At 40.8% G+C, this 24,270-nt stretch overlaps 1 protein-coding gene across 2 annotated transcripts in view; it reads left to right on the forward strand.

Annotated features, from left to right (window-relative positions):
* Positions 1-24,270, forward strand: part of akt1 (v-akt murine thymoma viral oncogene homolog 1) — a 105,213-nt gene that overhangs the window by 14,920 nt on the left and 66,023 nt on the right. The window lies entirely within an intron of this gene.

Consider the following 24,270-nt stretch of genomic DNA (forward strand, 5'->3'; position numbering starts at 1 on the left):
CACGCACACACACACACGCACATACACGCACGCACTCGCACACGCACCCACGCATATACACACTCACGCACACACACACACATACACACGCACGCACACACATACATACACACGCACGCACATACACACACTCACGCACATACACGCACGCACACACACATGCGCATGCACACACGCACATACACACGCACGCACTCTCGCTCTCACGCACACACACACGCACGCACATACACACGCACACACACACACACACGCACATACACACGCACGCACTCTCACGCGCATGCACACACGCGCACGCACACACACGCACGCACTCGCACACGCACGCACTCGCGCTCACACGCACGCACATACACACGCACCCACGCATATACACACTCACGCACATACACACACATACACACGCACGCACAAACGCACACACATACATACACACGCACGCACATACACACACTCATGCACATATACACACACACACACACTCACACACTTACACACACACACATATGCACTCACGCACATACACACACACACATACACACGCACGCTCACACACATACACACGCACGCACATACACACACTCACGCACATATACACACTCACACACACACTCACGCACATACACACACTCACGCACACACACACACACACACACACACACTCACGCACATACACTCACTCACGCACATACACACACTCGCGCACACACATACATTACACATACACTCACGCGCACACACACACTAATGTGCACTCGCGCACTCACACTCACTCGCACACATACACACTCACTCGCTCACACTAACATGCACTCGCACACACTCACATGCACTCACACTGACACACTCTCTGTCACACACACACTCTCTGTCACACGCACACACACTCACTCTCTCTCTCACTCACACACACACACACACACACACACACACAGACAGACAATCTGGAGTTTCCCTTAACTCTTATAAAGATCTGGACACTTTGAACCCCCACAGGCTTGATGTTAGATTCACTCTTGACTTTATGAATGTACGTTTGAGTGATTCCTCATCGCTCTTTAAAGACTGAATACACTCTCATCAGCTAACAGGAACTAACAATGAGCAATAAAGCGTTTATTTTGTTCATGTTAGTTCACAGTGCATTACTGTTAACAAATACAACTATTGATTTTTAAACTAACATTGACTAATAACTATTAATAAATGCTGTAGAAGTGTTGTACATTGTTAGTTCATGCGAAAGTGTGCAGAAGACGGTCAAACCCACGCCATCGTTACTGTTCCTATCACTGTATGTCAAGAGCTGAGATTCCGATATGATAATGAGCGCTTGCTTTCTGACCAATCAGAGCAGAGCAGCTCTCAGAGGGGCGGAGCTTAGTGAGAATTCTTAAACGAAGCGTTTCAGACGCTGAGAGAAAAGAGCTGATGCTGCGTTGGAGATTGAGACATCATGTGCCATATAGAGACATGTTTACCATCCAATCAAGTCCCGCCCTGCGTTTTTCTCTTTCGTTGAATATCCTGTTTCACATGCGTCATATTAGGTAAGAAAAATAGGTTACAAGCAGCGCTTCACATTGACCCAGGACGTGCTCCAGATTCAGAGGTGATCAAACACCGCTTGACTCTGAGGACTCACTCTCGTCTAGTTTACGTGTGTGTGTGTGTCTGAGCTTACTTCCTGTGGTGATTCCATTAGGCCTGTGTATTGTGATGGAAACCGTCCCGAATGATCTACGGTATCAGTTTAAGTCTGGCACAGTTGACTTTGCTTTTGTTCAGTACGGCGTCTCACAGAAGCTGCTCTGATTGGGAAAATGCTGCTATTAAAACACAAATCGCACAACAAATCAAATAAACCCCCAAGATTAGAATAGATGCGACTAGTCATGCCGCATCAATTAATGCATGCTTTTATTATGTTATTGTGAATGATACACCAGTGCATTTTTTTTACCAAGTATTTTTAATAAAAATATCACAACTCGATCTTAGGGATGCACTGATATGAAAATGTTAGCCGATACTGATAACCGATAATTCTTTATATTTGAGAGCCATTAAACAATATATTGGGAAGTCCAAAATTTTATATAATTGTGAGTTTTTGCACCGATACCGATAACCAATATATTGGCCGAAAAATTTGGATTTAGATTTATATATAATTTTGAGTTTTTGCACCGATACCGATAAACAATGTGTTGGCCGATAAGTCTAAATCCAAATTTTATATAATTTTGATTTTTTTTTGCACCAATACTGATAACCGATATATTGGCCGATAAATCTAAATCTAAATCAAAATCTTTATATAATTTTGATTTATTTGCAAATCCCAATTTTTATATAATTGTGAGTTTTTGCCCAGATATGAAAATTTTGGCCAATACCGATAATTCTTTACATTTGAGAGCCATTAACCGATATATTGGCTGATAAATCTAATTAAAATGTTTTATATAATTTAGAGTTTTTGCACTGATATGAACATTTTGGCCAATACCGATAATTGGCCAATACTGGCCAATGAATCTAAATCCAAATTTTTATATAATTTTTGAGAGCCTGATTACAAAAACAAAAGTGTCACCATTAAAGACACAATTATTTCCCACGCACACAATTATGATTATTAATTTTATGTAGCCAAAATTACAGACTTGCGCTATCACGATGAACAGTGCACATCTGAAGTGTCTCAGCTGAAGGAAATATTACATTGTTTATCAGCTTTAATATATCGGGCAAATTTTCTTATCGGGGTGATAGCGATAACATTAAAAATGCACAAATATCTGCCAATACGGATATTGTGGCCGATATATCTTTGCATCCCTACTCGATCTTTCTTTAGTGACGTATCCCCGACTTCTCCAGTTGTTTAATTTGCATAAGCCCCGCCTCTTTCTTACAATCGACTGCAGGCTCGCATTCATTTCTGAGTGCCACGCCCACATCTCAGCATCCAATCAACAATCGATGGGTTGAACCAAGTCCCCGCCCCACATGGTTTTCAATAATCCATATCTCTCAGATGTACAGGAAGAACAAGATCTGTCACGACGTCCGTTCCAACAATCGTAAGAAGAAGAATTGCAATAAATGAGCATATGATGAACTCGAATGTGTTGAGTAGGGAAGCACCGATATGAACATTTTGCCCGATACCGATAATTCTTTATATTTGAAAACCGATAACCGATATATTGTTTTTTATATAATTTCTTTAAATAATTTTTGAGAGTCTGATTACAAAAACAAAAGTCTCAGCATTAAATCCATGTCCAAACACACAATTATGATGTTTTAATTATGATTTTATGTAGCCGATATGACAGACTTGCGCTGCTCATGTTGCTCTGAACTTTGAAGTGATTTCAATCAATTCATAACCATCATGATGAACTGTGCACATCTGAAGTGTCTAAGATGAAGGAAATAATACATTATTTATCAGCTTTAATATATCAGACAAATTCTCTTATCGGGCCGATAGCATTAAAAATGAACATATATCGGCCGATACCGATATTGTGACCGATATATCACGCATCCCTAGTGTTGAAATATTAATGTGCAAATGACTAACATCACGGAAGCTGCTCTCTGCTTGCTGGTTTGTGTTGCTGTATGGTTGCCTTCGGGGTTTTCAGGTGCTTTTATAAACATTTCTGAATGTTACCACAACTGTGGACATGCATGACGAGTGAAATCGTATCACTTCCATTCTGCTAACCAGAGTTGCTGTTTAGACACACAAACAGTGGTGTGTGTGATGGCTTTAGCAGAAGATCCACTGCGCTGTGACGTCAGACGGCTGTCTGGTTAACCAGAACAGGAAACAGGGAGGAGGTGGCGAAGGGGGAGAACCGTTATTTAGATCTCAGTGGCTGATACAGAAAAATGTGAATGGAGGGTCCGCAGGGACGGGAAGTGTGTTTTCCACTTACTAGAAATAATGTCTGAGTCTTCCCTCAGTTATGGTTATATCATGCTGAAATCAAAAGCGAATTGTTTGTGTATTCCTTAGATGTTTGTTTGATGTGTCTCTTTACATGTGTCTTGTTGAGGAGAGTGTGCTGTTACTAAGTGATCAGACTTGTAGTTTATTATAGATATTGCGTTGATATACACTATCGTTCAACAGTTTGGGGATTTTGTAAAGATATTAATACTTTTATTCATCAAAGATGCATTAAATTGATCAAAAGTACCAGTAAAGACTTTTATGTTACATGTGTATACATTCAGAATGCATCGCCCGGATGTATTTGAGATTATGTCAAGTTACAATGTTTTATATAATAATTTAAAGGCACAATATGTAATTTTTCGCCGCTAGATGTCGCTTATTCAAAATAAAGATGTGGCTTGATAGGCCGGAGCTTTTATTCTGTCAGTCGAGCGCTTCATCTTCTTCCGCTCATGTATGTGTGTGTAACGAGAGCCATTAACCGATATATTGGCCGATAAATATAAATCCAAATATTTATATAATATTGGGTTTTTGCACCGATATGAAGATTTTGGCCGATACTCATAACAGATAATTCTTTATATTTGAAAGCCGATAACTGATATATTGGCCGATAAATCTAAATCCAAATTTTTATATAATTGAGTTTTTGCACCGATATGAAGACTTTGGCCGATACTGATAACCGATTATTCTTTATATTTGAGAGTCGATAACCGATATATATTGGAAGATAAATCTAAATCTAAATTTTTATATAATTTTGAGTTTTTGCACCGATATGAAGACTTTGGCCGATACTGATAACAGATAATTCTTTATATTTGAATGCCGATAACTGATATATTGGCCGATAAATCTAAATCCAAATTGATTGGGCGGAGCTTTTATTCTGCTGCGAGCGCTTCCTCTTCTTCCGCGACACACACACACACGGACTGTGTCCTGGTTAAAGGGGTGAGATGATTATTTTGTGTATTTGGTTTAATGCAATGTGTTTACGGAGGCTGCACTTTTAGGACCACCGCAGTTTCAGAAAGTATATAATTGGTAAGTTTGCATTTGTTATTGTATAAACGACAAAGACGTAGAAATGGCCTGTACTCTCACAGGTGCTAGAAACAGTCCTCCGAAAAATGTGCAGCACACAATCGAATATTTGGGTTGTACTGTTCTGGAACAGTGTTGTAACTAAAGCTTAGCCACTGTTTTCTAATTGTTTTCAAAGTAGTTTGACTTTTGCTACGAAAAACACAGCGTCTCCACGACACGGCGGCAACAATACTACAGCGAGAATAAAAGTTACGCCGCCTTTCTTTGTGTGTTTACATTTGGGCGGTGTCATGAAACTGACGTAGAGATGTGGGGGTGTGTTTGAACGAAGCGTTTTAGGAAGGCTTAACTTTTAGAAAGAATATCTCTTTGGGTTTGAGACTTTGAGCTTTGTAACTCTGCAGATCTTACACACGCATATAACACACTAAAGAGAAAGAAGACAAGAATCACATCACATGACCCCTTTCAAATTTATGATTTCTCTGGAATTAAACATTCTTGGAAACATTTGGGATACTGCAAGTACACAAGTCAACAAAATATATAACACTTTTCTAGGGATTTTTGGGTATTTTAATCCAGAAATCTTACATATTGTGCCTTTTAAATGTTATGGATTGTGAGATTGACCTGCAAATAGCCTAACACTGCGTTAAAAACTTTATAATGTTGCAAAAGATTTCAAATAAACTGTTCTTTTGAACTTTCTATTCATTTAAGACTCTTAAAAAAGTCACAGTTATAACAAAAATATGAACTATCATAACTATTTGTGAAACTATCATAATCATAAATGTTTCTTGAGCATCAAATCATCATAGTATAATGATTTGTGAAGGATCATGTGACACTGAAAATTCATCTTTGATCGCAGGAATAAATTAAACTTTACTTTATATTCACATAGAAATCATTAATCGCGATTAATCGCATCTAAAATAAAAGTTTGTGTTTACATAACATATGTGTGTGTACTCTGTTAATTATTATTTATATATAAATACACACACATTAATGTATATATTTAAGAAATATTTGCATGTATATACTGTATATACATTTATATAATCTATAATATATATAAATGTTTTATATATAAATAATATTTTTTTCTTAAATATATACATGCTTGTGTGTGTATTATATATAAATAATAATTAACAGAGTACACACACATATGTTATGTAAACACAAACTTTTATTTTGGATGCGATTAATCGCGATTAATCTTTTGACAGCCCTAATAAAAATATTTCACTTTTTTTTTTACTGTATTTTTGAGCAGAAGAGACTTCTTTCAAAATCATTTGGTAGCTTTAGAATGCAAAGTTTTGGTCTTTTGGAAATCAAGCTCTTTTATTTATTTCCATATTTAGTTTCATTCTGAAATCCTTACACACACACACACACACACATCTCTCTCTCTTCATCTCTCCCTCCCGTCAGGAGTGTTTGTCCGGTCGGCTGTCATAGCGGCAGCAGCTGTGCCCAGTGAAATGTCCCGTGTGTTTTGATTGGACGGCATCCGTCCCCCTCGGCCAGAGCAAAAGGCTTCTGGTGGACGGGTGAAGATGTCACGTCACTGTCGGCTCACCTTTGCCACCGTCTGCCATCACACAGACGGTTTGTTTAGAGCGTTTGACCCGCGTCTCGATGCTCGCTGTCCAGAGACAACACGCTCTCAGAGTTTAATACAACGGTGTGGAATCTGACAGCGTCCGTCCAGCTCTCCACGCTGGAAGAATGTGAGCGTTTATCTGGAGAGTTGAGCTCTTCTAGTCTTGTTTTCCAGTACAAATATCTAAGCATACAAAGCTATCTTTTGGTAGATTACTTTAAGCATAAACTCAGGGGCCGCTTACAATACATTACGTATCTGTGTTTGCACTCTGGAGAGCATCAAAGGTTTCTATTTACTAGGGATGCCACAATTCTCAATATAATATTGAACCGTTCGGTACGGCATTCACGGTTCAATACGCGCCTGTGAATTGCGGTTTTTTCGGTTTTGCATTTAATTAATTATTTTTCTACAAATTCTAAAATTTGCCTCCATCCCAATACTGAACAACGCGACATACATTCACATCACACGTTAGTGGTAGAGTTATACTCACGGACACTAGAGTTATTCACAATCACGAAAATTCATTATTTGCATGCGTTTTAAAGCCTTGCCGGTTTCATTCGCGTGCGCGGTTTTAAACATGCGCTTTTCCGAGCGCGCGCACTAAAAGCCTGTCAAACACGTGAATACTGGACTAAGTAGTCGTCTTACTGCGTTAATACTGTCAAATACACACAAGGTTAACATAAACACAGTCGGTTATGTCTAAAGTGAAAGTAAAATTGCAATCGTGTGTGTGTATATTAGATGCGTGCAGGTCTTAAACTGACAGCAGCGCAGCCAGTGAACATGTGGTCCTTAAAGGGACAGTTCACCTATAAAATTATGTCATTATTTACTCACTCTAATATTGTTTCAAACCTGTATTCATTTCTCGATGACATAATTTTCAGTTTTGAGTGAAATATCCCTTTAATGTTAATACAACAACAAAAGACAGAGAAAATCACTCACTGCTCTTGACTGAAAAACTAATACAGCTAAGAATCAATGTATATTTTATAGTGAAGTCTATGTAGTCTATGTAGATATGTTTTATTTTTACATTTATTAATTCAATTTCATACTTAAATGCTGCTGTACAGCTCTGAGCTGCCAGTGTAAATCTTTATATATATTTATTTTATATTATACAATACACTAGGAATGTGTACAAGGTTTTTTTTTAAAGTAAAGTTTTAAGTTTAAGTAAGGTTTTTCAATTCTTTTAAGTAAAATAAAGAAAGAGTATTGCAATAAAAAAATAGTCTTTTTTCTCCTTAACCTCTTGCGGTTCCTGTCGCCTTAGAATAGAATAACAAAAAATGTATGTGACAAGCCATCAGAACCGAACCGAACCGAACCGAAAACCGTGGGTAAAAACTGAGGTGTTTATTGAACCGTGGACTAACTGTAGTGTTGCATCCCTACTATTTACAATGTGTTTTTGCCAATCACAGCAATATCTGTTGATCTCTTGAACTCAACGGCCAATCAGAGGGGTTTAAATGAGTCAGAATGCACTCACTGCTTGTGACTCATGTATCATGATTTAAGAATATTTAAATAATTGCACTTGAAAACAAGACCATTTTCTGTATGTTGTTGTCAAGGCAGCTGCATAGAAATGCAAATGTTGTTCCTATCGGGAAGTATTTTTACAATAGCTCTACCAAGCCCATTGTGATTCCTTCAAGATCATGTGAATAATCCACGTCCACGGTTTAATTAAGCTTGATTGGACTGAGAAATATCTAAAGTTCACCCTATTTACCCTTAAGTGAAGCGTTCTGTTATCGTGTACCCGCACCGGACAGAAACGGAGATGCTCTTTTCATGAGCGTAGTGTGTGTGAATACAGGAGCTGTCAAAAAGGACAAAGAAATTAACTATTGTTCATATGGACTGTTCCTTTAAAGGGGATCTATTATGCCCATTTTTACAAGATGTAGGCTAATATAAGTCTCAGTGTCCCCAGAATGTGTGTGTGAAGTTTCAGCTCAAAATACCCCACTGATCATGTTGGAAATGCCCATTTTTGAGTGGAAGGAGAAACACGCTGTTTTCGTGCATGTCTTTAAATGCAAATGAGCGTCTGCTCCGCCCCCTTATCCAGAAGAGGGCGGAGCCTGTACTGCTATATCTGCTGTTAATATGAATCAAACAGAAAATCACTCACTGCTCTCGACTGGAGCACTTTAGCAGTTTTTTTAAGAACACATTTCTGACTTTAATCACTGAGGGCGGAGATAAACACTCTGTACGGTTTGCTGAGGGGCGGGGTCTATGCTAATAAAGGGCTTGTTCGACTTCACCCAGCGATGCGCAGACCGATCGGCGGCTGACTTGAAGCAGTGCATGCCGGTTAGAAATTTTGTCCGACTTGAGGCAGCGCCGACTCCACGTGACAGTGACGTATGTCAACAAAGTGCCGCGAGAGCGATTCGAGAGCAGCCGGCGATTACAGCCGGTGCAGTTTCTCCAGAGCGACTGCATGAGGCTGCACGGGCTCTGATGACGACACAGCCGTTCCACGATTGGCCAGATTCACCGCATGACAGCGATCACGTGTGTTTCGTGTTTATTCTAAAACCTTCAGTTCCACTAATGCGCACAAATCTGTTTTTTATAACAGTAAAACCTCCTTTCATGTAGTCGCGATATTATATTGTCATGTTTATCAAAATATAACTGATTAAAAACATAGACCCCACTTCATTGATAGTGTAGGCTTATATGTTGAACTTTATTCTTGTAAAAACACACGCTGTATTAAGCAGTGCATAAAGTATAACATGACAATAATGTCTCTGAAACATCTGTGCATTGCCAAATATTGCATTTATTTCACTTCAGCTGATAAAGTGTGCAAACACAGCGCGAGCGTCACCGCGGGAAGCAGAAAGTGTCCGACTTCACGTCTGTGTTTGCAGCTCCTCCCCGCCTGCACGCGGCTACTCTCGCCGATCAGTTGCATCCAGCCACAGCCGATGTCGAACACACCTACAGCGGAATCTGTCTGCAGTCATGGGCGGGGCCTGTGCTAATAGGGCGGAGTCTGTCAGCAGTCATGGGCGGGGCCTGTGCTAATAGGGCGGAGTCTGACAGCAGTCATGTGTGGGGCCTGTGTTAATAGGGCGGAGTCTGTCAGCAGTCATGGACGGGGCCTGTGCTAATAGGGCGGAGTCTGTCAGCAGTCATGGGCGGGGCCTGTGCTAATAGGGCGGAGTCTGTCAGCAGTCATGGGCGGGGCCTGTGCTAATAGGGCGGAGTCTGTCAGCAGTCATGGGCGGGGCCTGTGCTAATAGGGCGGAGTCTGTCAGCAGTCATGGGCGGGGCCTGTTCTAATAGGGCGGAGTCTGTCAGAAGTTGTGGGCGGGGCCTGTGCTAATAGGGCAGAGTCTGTCAGCAGTCATGGGCGGGGCCTGTGCTAATAGGGCGGAGTCTATCAGCAGTCATGGGTGGGGCCTGTGCTAATAGGGCGGAGTCTGTCAGCTGTTGTGGCAGGGGCCTGTGCTAATAGGGCAGAGTCTGTCAGCAGTCATGGGTGGGGCCTGTGCTAATAGGGCGGAGTCTGTCAGCAGTCATGGGTGGGGCCTGTGCTAATAGGGCGGAGTCTGTCAGCTGTTGTGGCTGGGGCCTGTGCTAATAGGGCGGAGTCTGTCAGCAGTCATGAGTGGAGCCTGTGCTAATAGGATGGCCTGTCAGCAGTCATGGGTGGGGCCTCTGCTAATAGGGCGGAGTCTGTCAGCAGTCGTGGGCGGGGCCTGTGCTAATAGGATGGCCTGTCAGCAGTCATGGGTGGGGCCTGTGCTAATAGTGCGGAGTCTGTCAGCAGTCGTGGGCGGGGCCTGTGCTAATAGGGCGGAATCTGTCATTAGTCATGTGTGGGACCTGTGCTAATAGGGCGGAGTCTGTCAGCAGTCGTAGGCGGGGCCTGTGCCAATAGGGCGGAATCTGTCATTAGTTATGGGTGGGGCCTGTGCTAATAGGGCAGAGTCTGTCAGCAGTCGTGGGTGGGGCCTGTGCTAATAGGATGGCTTGTCAGCAGTCATGGGTGGGGCCTGTGCTAATAGGGCGGAGTCTGTCAGCAGTCGTGGGCGGGGCCTGTCCTAATTGGGCGGAATCTGTCATAAGTCATGGGTGGGGCCTGTGCTAATAGGTCGGAGTCTGTCAGCAGTCATGGGCGGGGCCTGTCCTAATAGGGCGGAATCTGTCATTAGTCATGGGTGGGGCCTGTGCTAATAGGGCGGAGTCTGTCAGCAATCGTAGGCGGGGCCTGTGCCAATAGGGCGGAATCTGTCATTAGTTATGGGTGGGGCCTGTGCTAATAGGGCAGAGTCTGTCAGCAGTCATGGGCGGGGCCTGTCCTAATAGGGCGGAATCTGTCATTAGTTATGGGTGGGGCCTGTGCTAATAGGGCGGAGTCTGTCAGCAGTCGTGGGTGGGGCCTGTGCTAATAGGGCGGAGTCTGTCAGCAGTCGTGGGCGGGGCCTAAGCATATGTGACGTCCCATTGCATAGAAACTGCAAACGGCTTATTCTGAGACACTGATTATGATTTATGGGGATTAAAAAAAGAGGAGTGTGTGGATTTTACCATTATAGGGTGGTTGTGACACACACACTGCCCACCAGGGTCTGAAATTAACTTTTTTGACCACCTGCCACAGTGACTTTTTAACAGCCACTTTTTTTTTCTCCTCGACATTAAGCCTGTTCACGTGCCTGTCCAGATTTTTTTTGTGTGTGTTGTAAATATAATTTATTCTGAAGAAATATTCTCAACAGTGTTCATTCAGCTTTGACATATTTAAATCTGCATATCTTTGATATTTTTACCTTTTCATAAAGGGCATTTTTCCCATTATCTTATTAAATATAGGCTATGCTTCAGCTTTCAGTTTATATTCTTAAATTTGATCATAAATTAAATTAGAATAATAAGACACTGTAGGGCTGTGACCAATCAAATGAAATCATTTACACTGAAACATTACAACTGCATTAAAAAATGTTATGAGATTGTTTTAAATATTTTTGAATATACAAATAAAAAAAGTTGTAAAGAATGTTTAAACATGAAAGTAAACCACCAGTAGGTGGCAGCAGGTGACCGTTTTACTGAGTGAGTCATTGAGTCGATTCATTCAAACACTGAATCATTCAGTAACATTGATTTCTCCTCGAGAGGCTGCGTGAGCGTCAACAGCGCAACATTGTTACCGTCAGTTTATACATTATACATTAGGCTATTATTATCCACTATCGATCGCCACGCTAAATTAATGCAGAATCATTCTTGCATTTTGTTGATTCCCTAGTTGTTTTTTGTAATCGATGTTTTTAATCTGTCTATAAAATTCTCTTTCACTTGCCCCTTCAAAAATCCACTTGTCCCACAAACATTGTTCTTTAACTTGTAAGAATACACATTTAAGTGCTGTCAAGTTATTAACGAAATCAATATAAGTAATAATAACTCTTACAATATACTATTTTTTTTTAAAAATCTTTTTATTAATTGATAAAAAGTGCCCTTATTACAGGGACAATCCCCCTGGAGCAACATTGAGTAAAGTGCCTTGCTCAAGGACACACTGGTGGTGAGCGCTGGGATTGAACCAGCAACCTTCTGCATATCAGTTCCATGGTTTAACCCACTGGACCACCATCTCACGCATAGTTTCAACGGCGCCTTTAATGCATAGTTTTCCTGTAGCTCAACCAGCGACACCAAAGTTATGGATTTGATTCCCAGGCAATGCATGAACTCATCAATTGTATACTTTGAAGGCACTGCAAGTCACTTTGGATAAAAGCATCTGCCATATGCAAGTCATTAGAGAGACTTTAGAGCTAGCAAAAAAAACAGAGAAGACAATGTGAGAAGATGCATTTCTGTTGAATGTTGGAGTACAATGGCAGATTTCTGAAGCGTGACATTGTCATCTTCCTCTATGAATCCAGGTCATTGTGCACTTGTCTATAAATATAGTTTAATAGCAGCAGCAGCCGAGGGATTTCTTTCGTTTGTTTTAGTCTGTATTCAGTTCTCCAGCTACTGAAAAGCTCCTCTTTCAACCATAAACGGCGCCGACCTCACAATCCCTGCACTGGAGAAGGTCACAATCTAGATTCTCTGATCTGGTAGTGCTCGTGTTTTCTCCTGATTCTGTATCCATTCGTCATGTGCAGGAAACTGGCATTTATTTGTTCCTTCTTTTCTTTGTACCAGCATAAAATCTAAATGCACTTTTGTTCGTTCGTGTTCCTGTTGTGAGTTCGTCTAAAGAAATGCATGTTTGTCTTCATAACCTTTGACCAAAATGACTTTTAGACCAAAAGCATTTAGAAAGTAATAAATGTGAGTGTGCGAATGAAGCTCTCTTGTGTTGGGTCAGATGTGTTTTCAGACATTCTGTGGGTCTGTTTTGTCTGTCAGAGCTCAGCAGTTTCAGCATCTGGAGTGGATTGACGTCATACACTCGTCTTATTCATTCCAACAAACGTAAAGAGGCTATGTTTTGCAAAGCCAAAAATGCACTGTTTTTCTGTCGAGTGAGGACATCACCAAACATCAAAGAGCCAGAATGAGAACATGAAGGCCAGAAGCTCAGCGAAGGCCAGTGAAGCTGAGGCCTGATTCACCAGCTAAACACTCCATTATCTGAGCAGCGGGACGTGTGTGTGTTAGGGATGTGACGTGAGGAAATTTCCCCACCGGTTAATTGATGTGACAACACCGGTAATACCGGTATCACCGGCGGAGGCTTTTAAATCACTAATTCTATCTAACCGAAAGTAACATGCACACGACCGCTCTGAACTGAAAATGCGCCAGTGCGCGCACATGTGAATGACAGCTCGTCTGTAAATGCGCGCTCTGTGAGGCCATGGGTGTGTCTCAATCAGTTCCCTAGTTCAGTAGTCAGGGCACTGATCAAGCATTGATCAGTCTATGATTGAGATGCACGCCATGAATGAATAACAGTTCGTCCGTAAAGCCTTGATTATACTCGGTGCGCGCGGCAAAAATAAATGTGCGCAATGCGCGCTCTGTGCAGACGAGCACATTTTACTTTCGGTTTTGAATTAGCGCCAATTCAGCTGCGGGTTGCTTGAATTGTGGGTTCATTAGCCTATTATTTTTAATGAAAAACACAACAACAAAACAAATGACAAACTCCCTTAAATAGGCGCTTTTACGTTTCGCTTTGAAACCAAATCTTCCGCGATCATCTCAGTCAGCTCCTCACTCTTAAATCTGATGAATGACTCCTGCCGCTGCCGAGACTCACGGTCGGATCCTGCTTTATTAAGCAGATACGTTCAGTTTTTATTTGTATTGTCTGTTCTCTAACTGAACTAAATTATTTTATTACTATAAAACAATCAAAAAGACGGTGGGCGGTGCCACGGTGGGCAAGTGATGTAACCGGTGTTGAGTCTGGATACCGGTAACACCGGCAACACGACTATCATAGCAAGCCTAGTGTGAAGAAACCGCCACTCGTTAGAATAATGAAGGGAACAGCAATTCGAATTTATTACATATTAACTGGATAAAGATACTTTTTGAAATGCATGCAAAACTAGATATCAGCATTTTCAAAGTAATGTTGTTAAAGTGTTGGGTGTTATGTGGTTGCTAGGATGATGCATGAGTGTTGTGAGTGTTTGCCTGGGTGTTGCTATGTGGTTGCTAGGATGATGCATGAGAGTTGTGGGTGGTTGCCTGGGTGTTGCTATGTGGTTGCTAGGATGATGCATGAGAGTTGTGAGTGTTTGCCTGGGTGTTGCTATGTGGTTGCTAGGATGATGCATGAGAGTTGTGGGTGGTTGCCTGGGTGTTGCTATGTGTTTGCTAGGATGATACATGAGTGTTGTGAGTAGTTGCCAAGGTGTTTCTGTGATGCTAAAGTGTTTTGGGTGGTTGCCAGGGTGTTGCTATGTGGTTGCTAGAGTGTTTTGTGTGGTTGCCAGGGTGTTGCTATGATGCTAGAGTGTTGTGAGTGTTTGCCTGGGTGTTGCTATGTGGTTGCTATGATGATGCTTGAGTGTTGCGAGTAGTTGCCAAGGTGTTTCTGTGATGCTTAAGTGTTTTGGGTGGTTGCCAAGGTGTTTCTGTGATGCTAGAGTGTTGTGAGTGGTTGTTTGGGTGTTGCTAGGATGAGAGTGGAGTGTTCTAAATGGTTGCCTGTGTGTTGCTATGTGGTTGTTAGGATGATGCATGAGTGTTGTGAGTGGTTGCCTGGGTGTTGTTATGTGGTTGCTAAGATAATGCATGAGTGTTGCACACGGTTGCCTGGGTGTTATGTTGTTGCTAGGATAATGCATGAGTGTTATGAGTAGTTGCCTTGGTGTTCCTATGTGGTTACTCGAATGATGCATGAGTGTTGTTAGTAGTTGCCATGGTGTTTCTGTGATGCTAAAGTGTTGTGAGAGGTTGTCAGGGTGTTGCTATTTGGTTGTTAGAGTGTTAGTATGATGCTAGTGTTTTGCTGTGTGGTTTCTAGGATGCTAGAATGGTTTGATTGGTTGCTAGACTGTTACGCTAGAATATTTTGTGTGGTTGCCAGGGTGTTGCTATGATGCCAGAGTGTTGTGAGTGGTTGCTTGGGTGTTGCTTGGATGATAGTGGAGTGTTCTAAATGGTTGCCTGGGTGTTGCCATGTGGTTGTTAGGATGATGCATGAGTGTTGTGAGTGGTTGCCTGGGTGTTGTTATGTGGTTACTAGGATAATGCATGAGTGTTGCGCATGGTTGCCTGGGTGTTATGTTGTTGCTAGGATAATGCATGAGTGTTATGAGTAGTTGCCTTGGTGTTCCTATGTGGTTACTCGGATGATGCATGAGTGTTGTTAGTAGTTGCCATGGTGTTTCTGTGATGCTAGAGTGTTGTGAGTGGTTGCTTGGGTGTTGCTAGGATGATAGTGGAGTGTTCTAAATGGTTGCCTGGGTGTTGTTATGTGGTTTTCGGTTTCGATGATGCTAGTGTGTTGTTAGTGGTTGGCAGGCTGTTGCTATGTGGCTTCTAATGATGTTAGAATGTTTTTGACTTGTATCCAGGGTGTTGCTATGAAGCTGGAATGTTGTGAGTGGTTGCCAGGGTGTTGCTAAGGTGTTATGATTGGTGTTTTGATCAGCACATTTCTGTGTGGTTTAAGTGTCTTTCCTGGTCCAGCAGATGAAACTGTTGTGTCTGATTACTTCATAAAGTTACCAGCACACTCTCCTCAACAAGACGCATGATCTGAGGAGCGCAACCGCTTCAGGAGGACACACACACCCAAACATTAATACAACAGGTGTGTGTGTTTCTCATGTTTGAGGTGTGCCGAGCCGCATTTAAAGACGGGTTACCAGCATGGCGGTGGTCATGTGATTAGAGAGCATCCCTGGTCTGGGTGTGTCTGTGGGTCTAGATTGTATATGTCTGTGTATGTGGGTGTGCGTCGCTCAGCTTTGAAATGTGCAAAACACAGATCTCAATCTCTTCTAGTGGTAGTAGTGCTGACGCAGCTCTGTTACCTCTTTTTTCAGTTCTCTCCTTTTCTAGTTGTTTATCTCACAGCGCTTCTAGGTCTTTTCACTCACTAAGTGGACCTGCTGAACACTAATTGTCTCCACTCGGCTCCAGGCGACACTGTCATGGATCATATAGCTCACAGACATAGCAGATAAAAGCGCCAATCTCATTGACCTGCTTCTACACAATTTAACCCTCTGGTGCTCTTCGGTTTTGAAATGTTAAAAATCACAGCTTCATCGGAATGATATGAAACTTGGTGACTTTTCTTACATTAGGTATGTAAACACACAAAAAATTGGGGTCATGATTTGAGCATGCTAATTGGTCGTAAAAAAAAAAGTAGCGTTCATTGTCTGACCGACCATAGGAAATGAATGGGAAATCGGCAAAAACACAAAAATTCACCAAATATTTGTGTGTACAATCTACAAATCGGCCACAATGCTGAAAAAAAATACACAGCAGTGAAGGGGTGACACTCTAAAACATCAAGAGTGTGATATTGACACACACACACACACTTATACACACACACACACACACACACACACACACACTAATGAAAAACTGAACCTATGAACGCCATTTGGAATTTTAAAAAATCAACTTGGTTGAAACTTGGTGACTTTTCTTGCATTTGGTGTGTAAACACAAAAAAATATTGAGGGCATGATTCGAGCATGCTAAGGGGTCGTAAAAAAAAATACTCCCACTTGTGCTCTTCGGTCAAAAATGACCACCATAGGAAATGAATGGGAAATCTGCAATAACACAAATTCACAGAAAAAAATCTATATTTCTAACAAACAAAAAAATATCTAAAACTTTATAATAAATAGTCTTTGAGATTTTTTAAATATATATTCAAATATTCAAAAAAAAAATCATTAAATGAGTTCAAAACAAAATTAGGGAATTCTCAAGCCTCTCCATAGAGACCTCACCCATGGTTGCATGATTTCTTAAATGATTCCAAAAGAAGGCACTAATCTGCCTTAAAAAAAATATTTTGAAGGCCTAGTCTCTATTTTAACCTGAAATACTGCAATAATAATAATAATAATAATAAAAAAAAAAGAAAAGAATTTTCTATAATTTCCAATGGCAAAAATAGACCATGCTTATTGCATAAATATTACAAAATAACATCAAATCATCTCAAAATCCAAAATTAAAAAGAAAAAATATTATTGAAGAAAAATAAATTGCTTTGGTTTTACTGGGGTGGAGGAAGTTGAATTTTTAGGTGTCCGGTCACTTATAACCGAGAAGACAACCAATGCAACCCCTAAACCAAGAGCACCAGAGGGTTAAAGTAACCATGTATTTATTTTGCCTGCCCACCATGAAAGCGAATACACTAATGCCTGTCCTTATGTGGCGTTCACACCGGACACGTTTCGCGCGAAGGTGGACGCTTGAACATTTTGAGTTTATTCGCTTCATTCGCGCGTGACATTCACTGCACAACAGACGTGAATTCGCCTCATGGGCGGGGCTTCTGCCAGCGGCTCGTCTCGTTGAGAAATGTCTGACATGGGCTGTGTTTACACGTCTTTTTTTGTTAAAATCTACTGTTAATGTGTGACAAAACGTAGTTTTAAGACTTTTTCAGTCGATAATGTAGTTGTTTAAAGCTCAAATCTGTGGTTTATTTATTTAAAGAGTGCCTATTTGAACATGTGATCTGGTGTGTGTGTGTGAGCTCCAGTGGATCAGCGGCGCTCATTAACCCCAGCGAGATCAGCCTTTCCTCGGCCAGTCCTTCTGCCGTCTGCCGCTGGCTCTGATGTCTCTGTGGCGTCTCGAGCTATAATTCGTCTTGTAACGGCCGATCTTTGCTCTCATGGATCTATAATTTGTTCCCTGGCAAATCGTTTAGACTGAGTGCAAAGAGAAGTTTCATTACTTTTTTATTTTTAGGCTATAACTGTACGTTGCAGTTGTAACGTTAGCCGACTAGCACTGACTTTGAATGTTTGACTGAATAGGCCTTTATCACAGAGGAATTGAATACCGGAAGTGCGCGTCGAAGCAGTGCTGATTCTTCCGGTTACGCATGTTTTCAATGTGCTGTGAACACCTAGCTGAACAAACGACAATTAAAATAAGCATCTGGAGGATGATTAAAAAATCCGGACATTTTCCGAGACAGGAGAAGAGATAAACTGATCATTACTGTGTACAGGATTTTCCAAACTCTGTTGAACTTGTAGTTTTTTAAACCGACATAAGCCGAGGGTCGTAAACATACGTGATTATTTCACCACACGGTGTCAGTGCTTGTCTAAATAGTGTCCGCGATGAAGTGTGTGTGAGACCTGACGAATAAGATCTGAATGAACATATTGATTTGTATTAATATTTTAGTCATTGTTCTGTCACTTTTCAGTGACAATCATTTCACTGTAGCCTACAGTATATGTAATTCACACATTTATGCCAAAATTCAGTCACGCTGTTAACGTATTACTGTTTAAGATTAATTAAATGCTTAACATTGTTTACTTTCTTTAAGTCAGTTTCCGCGCATTCATTCATCTATTTATTACATGAAAATGAACCATGGTTTTTATTACAAATAAAATAAAACATGGTTATTGTAGTTTATCATGGTATTTGTAGTAAAACTAATACAAATGGTAGTCAATCCAGGAAAAAAAAAACATGGTTACTACATTCTTACTATAATAAAACCATGGTTAACTTTCGTAAGGGTGTTTATCAGTCAAGTTAATTAAAAAATGTAACAACAGGTATGAAATATGATTAGTAAGAGAAACACTGTTAATGAGAAGACAATCACTGGACTGCGGCAGGTTAGAAATGTATTTATTATTCAGAATGCACATTTGGATGGGAACATTTTAGCAGGCTGACGATATGAGACGTAAACATCCGCAGTTTGGAAATGCATAGGCCTACAACACACAAACATACAACTTCATCCCACCATATCAGTCTCACCCATGCTCTCCTCTATTCTTTTAGTGTCAGGAAATGGTCAAATCTGAGGTAAGGATGTCATTATTTAGTGTTAGAGCACGGGATCGCTGCAGTTACACCCGCGTTTTGATTGAGTCGCGATGGGACCGGAAGTAGAGGTGCACTGCTTCACTTACCGGAAATAGGAAGTGTGATAAAGGCCTATTGTTTGCTTTACTTCATGTTTAGCTTGTTATACCTTTTACTTATACTTTTGTATTCTTGATCAAACATAAACTTGCATTTAACAAAAAGAGACTGGGTTGTGTTTCATGTCATTTAATGTTATCACAGTGATAATCATATTGTCTGAACCAGATATTAATATACAGATTTTCTCCTCATTGTTGTCACTACTAGAGCAAGCTCTTGATTGGTTAACGCGGCGCGAAATATCCGCCAAAGTTCAGTTTTTCAACTTGAGCGATTTGCGCGACTCGCGTGCTCAATTCGCGTCATTCGCGCCGCCGAATGCCATTTCCCGTCTCTGCATTGACTTAACATGTAAATCATTCGCGTGAATCGCGTCCGGTGTGAACGCACCATTAGCCCATTACTGCTAGACATGAAGTGCTCAGAAAAAAATCATCTCTCATTAGACATCGGACGAGCTTTCCCATGTTTCCCCTCTCCTCTGACTCTATTCATCACTGTCCAAGTGTGACAGCTGAGGCGTGGCTTCCTCAGCGCTGGAGCTCTGGACGGGCCGCGGCGGATCAGGCCCCGGGTGGAGCTCACTCTGTCTGCTGTCTGGAGGCCAGCAGGTCCCTGTGCTGGGGGTGATGGCAGACAGGCTCCTGCTAAATGTGCTGGAGAGATGTAAATTGCCAGAGTGCAGCTGTCAGAAGGGAGGGCGAGTGTGTGTGTGTGTGTGCGCGCCAGCAGGGTCCGCTTCTGTCTGCGTATCTGCCGCAGCGGTGCGCCCGCTGTGTGCTTACTTTTCTGTGCCGAAACCTCCTGCTCTGCAATTGTGCTGCTCGTCCGGCCCATTTTTCTCTCTGCCTTCTTCCTCTTGTGTTCATTCTTTCCCCTCCACGCGTCTGCTGGCGTTCCCCGTGTTCCTGATCGCTGTGGTCTCGCCCGTCTCTGTCATCCATCATGAGCTGAGATCTTCAGCTGTTAGAGTCGCTGTCGTTTCAGAATGTGTTTGTCGAGTGGGCGCGAGACGCTATTGTTTTATATTTAGAGAATATGAGTAAAGTTATACGAGTAAACTTGCACACAACATTCTACACACTTACACAAAGGTTATATGGTTGAAGGGTCACAGACCAGTGTTACCGTTACATCACAGGAAATGTTGCCCTGAAATTTTATTTTTAGAACCTTTTTAGAAACTTAGATTTTAGAATCTTAGATTTTAGAACCTTACATTTTTAGAACCTTAGATTTTAGAATGTTAGATTTTTGAATCTTAGATTTCAGAACCATACATTTTAGAACCTTACATTTTAGAATGTTAGATTTTGGAACCTTACATTTTAGAATCTTAGATTTTGGAACCTTACATTTTAGAATGTTCGATTTTTTAATCTTAGATTTTAGAACGTTAGATTTGGGAATCTTACATTTTAGAACGTTAGATTTTAGAATGTTAGATTTTTGAATCTTAGATTTCAGAACCATACATTTTAGAATCTTAGATTTTACAACCATAGATTTTGGAATCTTAGATTTTAGAACCTTACATTTTGGAATCTTAGATTTGTAGAACCTTCGATTTTAGAATCTCTGGTTTTATAACCATAGATTTTTAGAATATTATATTTTAGAATCTTACATTTTTAGAATATTAAATTTTAGAACCTTCGATTTTTAGAACCTTCGATTTTAGAATCTTAGATTTTAGAACCTTAGATTTTTTTAATATTATATTTTTGAATCTTAGATTTTTATAAACTTACATTTTGAATCTTAGATTTTAGAATCTTCAATTTTTAGAATCTCAGATTTGAATCTTAGCTTTTTAGAACCTTAGAGCTTAGAATCTTAGATTTTAGAATCTTCAATTTTTAGAATCTTAGCTTTTAAGAAACTTAGATCTTAGAATCTTAGATTTTAGAACCTACGGATCATCCTAATCTAGGTATTTAGTCGAATAAACCTGGCATTTTGGATATAAGTCTGGGCTAAACGCCTTCATGTAAAGGATCGGCTTCACGGCATCTCCCGCAGTTCTTGAGTCTACATCAGTCATCTGGGGCCGTTTACAAGACATCAGGCAGCCACAAGGAATATCGTCACTAGTTTGAGAGAATAGTGAAATCAAAGTAACTCAGACAGTTCTTGCCCTAACCCTGAAAACATCAGATGTGCGTATGCCATTTTCCATGCACAAATTAGGATTTATAGACAATTAATTTTGCGTAGTAATGAAGGAAACAATGGTTTAGTCCATATTTCCATAGGGTCTTGCTGGTGTCTTGTAGTATCAGATGGATGTGAATATGCATATGGAAATGATATGCAGATTAGGGATGTGCCCGAAGCCGAACTATGTTGGGAAAGGAAATGACGCGTTCTATGGAGCCCCCAAAGGGACATGCTGATGGAAAATATATATTACTCGCAATTAGTAATTATATTGACCACACATTTCACAAGATATGATATTTATCAATGATGCTCGGGATCCAAATCCTTTTCAGTGCCTTTTCCGAATCCGGAGTGGGGATGCATATATACGCATATCATTTTGGGGTGGGGATGCATATATACGCATTTAATTTTGGGGTGGGGATGCATATATACGCATTTAATTTTGGGGTGGGGATGCATATATACGCATTTAATTTTGGGGTGGGGATGCATATATACGCATATCATTTTGGGGTGGGGATGCATATATACGCATTTAATTTTGGGGTGGGGATGCATATTAATTTTGGGGTGGGGATGCATATATACGCATTTAATTTTGGGGTGGGGATGCATATATACGGGATGCATATATACGCATTTAATTTTGGGGTGGGGATGCATATATACGCATTTAATTTTGGGGTGGGGATGCATATATACGCATTTAATTTTGGGGTGGGGATGCATATATACGCATTTAATTTTGGGGTGGGGATGCATATATACGCATTTAATTTTGGGGTGGGGATGCATATATACGCATATCATTTTGGGGTGGGGATGCATATATACGCATTTAATTTTGGGGTGGGGATGCATATATACGCATTTAATTTTGGGGTGGGATGCATATATGCGCATTTAATTTTGGGGTGGGGATGCATATATACGCATTTAATTTTGGGGTGGGAATGCATATATGCACATTTAATTTTGGGGTGGGGATGCATATATACGCATTTAATTTTGGGGTGGGAATGCATATATGCGCATTTAATTTTGGGGTGGGAATGCATATATACGCATCTAATTTTGGGGTGGGGATGCATATATACGCATTTAATTTTGGGGTGGTGATGCATATATACGCATTTAATTTTGGGGTGGGAATGCATATATACGCATTTAATTTTGGGGTGGGGATGCATATATACGCATTTAATTTTGGGGTGGGGATGCAAATATAAGCATTTAATTTTGGGGTGGGAATGCATATATACGCATTTAATTTTGGGGTGGGAATGCATATATACGCATTTAATTTTGGGGTGGGAATGCATATATACGCATTTAATTTTGGGGTGGGAATGCATATATACGCATTTAATTTTGGGGTGGGGATGCAAATATACGCATTTAATTTTGGGGTGGGGATGCATATATACGCATTTAATTTTGGGGTGGGGATGCATATATACGCACTTAATTTTGGGGTGGGGATGCATATATACGCATTTAATTTTGGGGTGGGGATGCATATATACGCATTTAATTTTGGGGTGGGAATGCATATATACGCATTTAATTTTGGGGTGGGGATGCATATATACGCATTTAATTTTGGGGTGGGAATGCATATATACGCATTTAATTTTGGGGTGGGGATGCATATATACGCATTTAATTTTGGGGTGGGGATGCATATATACGCATTTAATTTTGGGGTGGGGATGCATATATACGCATTTAATTTTGGGGTGGGGATGCATATATACGCATTTAATTTTGGGGTGGGAATGCATATATACGCATTTAATTTTGGGGTGGGAATGCATATATACGCATTTAATTTTGGGGTTGGGATGCATATATACGCATTTAATTTTGGGGTGGGGATGCATATATACGCATTTAATTTTGGGGTGGGAATGCATATATACGCATTTAATTTTGGGGTGGGAATGCATTTAATTTTGGGGTGGGGATGCATATATACTTTTATGATTTCTCATGCATATGGTTTTCTAAATGGTAAGTTTTATACATGAGACTCCAGATGTTCTGCTAAAGGTTTTTAGTGTTTGCTGTTAAGTTTCATCTGCTTCACAATCTCACAACGAGCATCTGTACGGGTCGCTGGAATGTTCCGCTCCTGTTTGTTTGTTTTCTTTGCACTATCCCAGTAAACTAATCCATGGAGCGCTTGTTTACCGGAACGAAAGGAGGGGGAAAGAATCTACAACACAAAAAGCAGCGGAGGGGGAAAAACTTCCCACAGTGTCTCTATGGTAATCAGCAGGTGCCTGTGGCCGGAGAGAAGAAGTGAAGCCTTTCTTACGAGCGTGAGAAAGAGCGGCCCACCCCTCTCCTCCTCCTCCTGCCTCCGCTCGCCCCCTTTTCTCTTATACGGTGGCAAAACCCATCCCAGCGGCAACAGTGGTGGCTGCCAAACGCTCCCTCTGATCCAGCTGCAATGAAAACCGGACCAACAAAAGACGGGAAGAAAAGGAGAAAGGCAGAAGAAGATGGAGAAACTGCGGAAGAGTTTAAGCTCCTGCTTGGCAGAAGCTGAAGGGGGAATATTTGCCTCCTGGACGTGATTTATTGGGGCATTTGTTGCTTATATAAGGGCAAACATATTAAAACACAGTTTATGCCAAATAGTGAGCAACAGTGACCTCACGATTGGTTGCGAGAGTGTTTTCCCTTTGCAATATAATACAAATAATCTCGTAGCGATTTTAATTTTTTTTATTTTAGAGACTTTTTTTTTTGTTGCACAAGAAACCACTTCATACTG

Source organism: Gobio gobio (assembly GCF_949357685.1).
Source record: "Gobio gobio genome assembly, chromosome: 13".
Classification (NCBI taxonomy): Eukaryota; Metazoa; Chordata; class Actinopteri; order Cypriniformes; family Gobionidae; genus Gobio; species Gobio gobio.